This window comes from Triticum dicoccoides, chromosome 7A, assembly GCF_002162155.2.
Source record: "Triticum dicoccoides isolate Atlit2015 ecotype Zavitan chromosome 7A, WEW_v2.0, whole genome shotgun sequence".
In the NCBI taxonomy this organism is placed as follows: Eukaryota; Viridiplantae; Streptophyta; class Magnoliopsida; order Poales; family Poaceae; genus Triticum; species Triticum dicoccoides.
The window spans coordinates 746,098,450-746,103,045 of NC_041392.1; positions in this window are offsets into that span (position 1 = coordinate 746,098,450).

The following is a 4,596-nucleotide window of genomic DNA, read 5'->3' on the forward strand; positions in this document are numbered from 1 at the left end:
TACATTACAAGTTTTTTTTTTGCGACGTAGCTACATTACAAGTTGTTCTCTCAGTCTCATAAAAGCTTTCTCGTTGCCAATAATATAAAATACACAACACTTGTCTTTTCGCCTGGCACTGCATTTTCAGTTTTTCACACATGCAATTCAATGGTATAGGCTGAGCAGCAGCAGGATGAGGATGTCCAAGCTAGGCCTAGGCCGGCTAGTCTCGCTTTCACCTGCTCACAACAAGGTACATTTAAACCAGATCATGAGACTTGAGCTTGCTTTATTAAGTGTATCAAGGTACACAGTACTAGTGTAGAGCTATCTGCTAACTTCATTGTCCAATTCATGCAATTGTGTAGGGTTTTTTTTTTTTTTTTTGCTTTCCTTCCTTCTGAGCGAGTTAACGGTATGACTACTAGTGACAACATCAGCGACACACCGCAAAAGCACAAGCTTTTCCTTTCGGAAGTGAAAGAATGAACTTTGATATGTAGGATGCAAAGAACTGGCTTGGGAATCACCTCACCACTAGCACTGTTAGAATAAATCCGAGGCGCTCCGTCGATCTACCGAAGATCAAGCAATCACACAAGCACGACATCGAGATTTGTTAACGAGGTTCACCGATATGGCTATATCCTCGGGACATTACTAGGGGCGCTCCTCCCCATGACACCGTCACAATACCGCACCCTGGCCGCCCGGGCGCCGGCACACGCCGCCGGCTCCCCCGCGTGCCTATGCTATTATGTTCGCATAGGTTACATCGTGTGTCTACCTCCGATATATATGAGAGGCCTACAATATAAGTGTCCTATTAGGACACAACTCCTACCCTGTCTACACACAGTCCAAACCAAGTCCAACTGTAACCTACCTTGTACAATAATATTCAACATAATTCTAACAAACTCCACCTTGGCGAATATTTTTCACCATCTTGGATTCATCCATGCGTCGAACCTCCATGTACATTGGACATGAGATACGCCATGAGCACCGTTGCTACTCCCAGACTCCATGTGACTCCACCTGCAACTGTAGTCCATTCTCGTCTTCTTAGCAGTCAACTCTCAAGCAAAATTAAGTTCCTCGTTACTCTACCTTGTGCTCCCAACTTTCGGAGTATCCTTCCAACGCCATCACACACCGATCACTGTCTGTGTGAAAATGAACAACTCACATATTGGATGCCACATATAAGAGTTACCTACGCTCAACGTCATCACTCTCCTTGACTGTCTGTCTGAAACTTGAAGGAATTTCACCGTCACCCTGTGCCATCCTGAGTCAAATTCGCAGTTGTCTCATCCTTTTTTTCTTGGATAGTCTTTGGCATGTCCCACAGCTATAGCACTCCATCTCCTTCTGTCTTGTCATCCGCACTTTTCCATGTGCACCGAGCACCATAGAATATACGGCCATGTACTCTCTCTGTTTTGACAATTTCAGACTTTCCGCCACCTTCTCAGATTCTCCACGGTCAACTCATATCCATCAACCAGCGTCGATAGACCCAGTCACCAACTTGAATCTGGTACTCGTCAACACTGCTTCAGCACCCTCTGCAAACTTTATCTGACCACGTGTCTGATGACCAATGCCTTGGCCTGTCGCTGTGTCCCGTGCTTACCGCACGCCTCGCCGCTATCACCGCGCCGAGCCTCTGCTGTCCTGGCCGAGTCTCCCGGGTAGCTAGCCCCCAATTCCTCAACCCCCACTGCAGAGAACCACCGATCATCACCGACCTGTCAAGTATCACGTCTCCATCAGACCATTGGGCCCCAGTCCGATCCATGTGTCTCTCGCTATCCCGCTGAAATAGGCTTCGACTCTCCATGCATTTACGCCGTAGCCCCTCCATCAGCACAGAGTGTAGTCCTCCATTAGACTCCAACTCCACCTTCAACATGACTCCATGGTGGTTGTACGTGCCACCCTCCCGTTCCCTGTCGACTTCAAGCTCTCTTGTGCACCGTCTTGAATCAACCCCGCGCCATAGTCTGTCGGAGACGCACAAGCCCTCAGGCCTGCACCATGTGTTTCCATGCCCCAGAAGTCGGCCACCATCAGCATCACCCTCCTATGTCATCGTCGCTGAAATCACCACCCATTAGTAGAAAAAGGGTCTTCTATCCCGGTTGGTAAGGGCCTTTTGTCCCGGTTTTTGAACCGGGACTAAAGGGTCGTTACTAATGCCCTGGCCCTTTAGTCCCAGTTCAAACAGGAACCGGGACAGATGGGCCTCCACATGGTCGGTGCGCCAAGCCCAGGCAGGAGGGCCTTTGGTCCCGGTTGGTGGCACCAACCGGGACCAATAGGCATCCACGTGTCAGCATTTCACGGGCTGAGGTTTTTGTTTTTTTTGAAGGGGGGGGGGTTGGGAGGTTAATTTAGGTGTTTCATATATTGTGTTAGCTAGCTAATTAATAGAGAGAAGTGTCCTCTCTTATGTCCGTGCTTGGTCGACGCTACGTACTATATACGTATAGAGAGAACTAGACATGCTAGCTAGCTAGTAAGCAAACGAAGGAAAAAGAAGATCGTCATGAACATATATGCATACAGAGAGAAGTGATATCGACCACCTCTCCTTCTCCGAGAGATTGGTCGAACAACAAGTTCTCGTATATCTATCCGACACTACCGGCTACATATACACAATAATTATCTCTTACAATATAATCTCCTAATTATATACGAACACAGGATCCACATAGAATTCTCCGTCTTCAGCGATCACGTGGTCAAGGAAGAATGCCGCCAATTCCTCTTGAATTGCTCGCATACGAGCTGGTACTAAGAGTTCATCCCACATTCGAAAGATCTAATTTGAAGAAGGGGGTCTATATATATACAAACTTTTTGTTTTTGTGATGGCTGCATGCATACCTCTAAGGGCAACAAAAAGACTTTCCATAATTTCTATACCCACGTACATGCATTGATGGCATTCCAAAAAATTAAAGTGTGCTAATTGTTGACCTTCCAAAGAATGTTGTATGGCTTAGAGGGTGCTTGGATACAAGGGATTATTTTTAGTCTGACTAAAAATAGTCTCTTTTAGAGGCTAAAGTTCCAAGCACCCCTGACTAAAAAGAGGCTAGGACTAGTCTTGAGGCTAAAATCTTTTAGTCATGGGAAACCTACTAAAATATGTATTAGCTCTCTCTCTCCTCATTTAATTCCTCTCCTTAGTTCTGGATTGGAGGGTTTGGAGGATAATAAATGCTCAATAACTAGATTTTAGTCTTTTTAGTATTTGGATCCAAGCATGGGTGAGACTAGCAAGTTTTAGTCCCACTACTTTTAGTCATGAGACTAAAACGTATCCAAGCATGCTCTTATGCTATGGAAAGGCTCAAATTTAGTAATTGATGCATGCCATTAATTGGCTCTTGCGTGAGAGAGTCACAATTAATTAGTTTTTCATACCCATTGCCATGTATGGTCGCCAGTGATTAAAAACTTAATGCAAAAAGTGAGGACGATTTTAGGTATGTCAGGATCGTTTCACAATATTGCTGAATAATATTCATCTTGCGGGGTGAGGTATACACATCACAAAGAAAAAATAACTAAGATCACATTTTATATTATTCGGTCACCTTCATTTGTGTAGGAAAATTAACGCTATAAGTGTGACCGGCCTTAATTTTATTTCAAATACTAGATACCTTGAAAAATAAAACATTATCAAAATACATAAGAATGTCGTAGTTATACATACAAACTTTTGGGACGATGTTTTGTATTCTTCTGACGTATCAAATACCTTAAACGAATCAGAGAGTATATGCATACCCTTTTTGTTTCATTAGGTATATACATACACTTGGGTATCTTGATACGCAACTATGGTCAAAATGTCAACAAAAAAAATCGTGTGTGGATATCAACATGCGTACATACATTCGTAAGAGAAAAAAATAAAATATCATATTTATAATATTTGGTCACCTTAATTTGTATAGAAAAAATAGTCGTCAAAAAGTGTGACTTGGCCTTATTTAAAAAAATAATAGATACCTTGAAAAGTAAAATATTAGAAAAATACATAAGAACATCATAATAATACGTACAAACATTTGGGACAACTTTTCATATTATTTGGTCGTATCTTTTTTTTTCGTGGCATCATTTGATCGTATCATATACCATTTTGTTTCATTAGGTATATACATACCATTTTGTTTCATTAGGTATATACATAACCTTGGGTACCTTGGTATGCATCTATGGTTAAAATGTACGAAACTTAAATGATGTATGAATAACCAAAATATCATGGGTATATATGTATGCACACCATTTTTTCTGGAAGTCAACGGGAGGTATGAGAGTTCAAAATATTTTTAATGAACGAATAATACACTGCATTTTATAGAAAAATACCATGCGGTTTTAGCTTGGAAAGGAAACTTTCTACGAAACCAATAGTATAGTATTTTTTGGAAAGGAATCGCTGGTTGTTAATGGTTAAAGTACATGCAACCAAACTTGGAACGTCATTATATTGTGGATAGTACACATGCATGAACGAATATGGCTTGCCATAACAGGCTTAGGTGCCCAGGCACCTAGGTGCCTCAGTTATTTTACCTA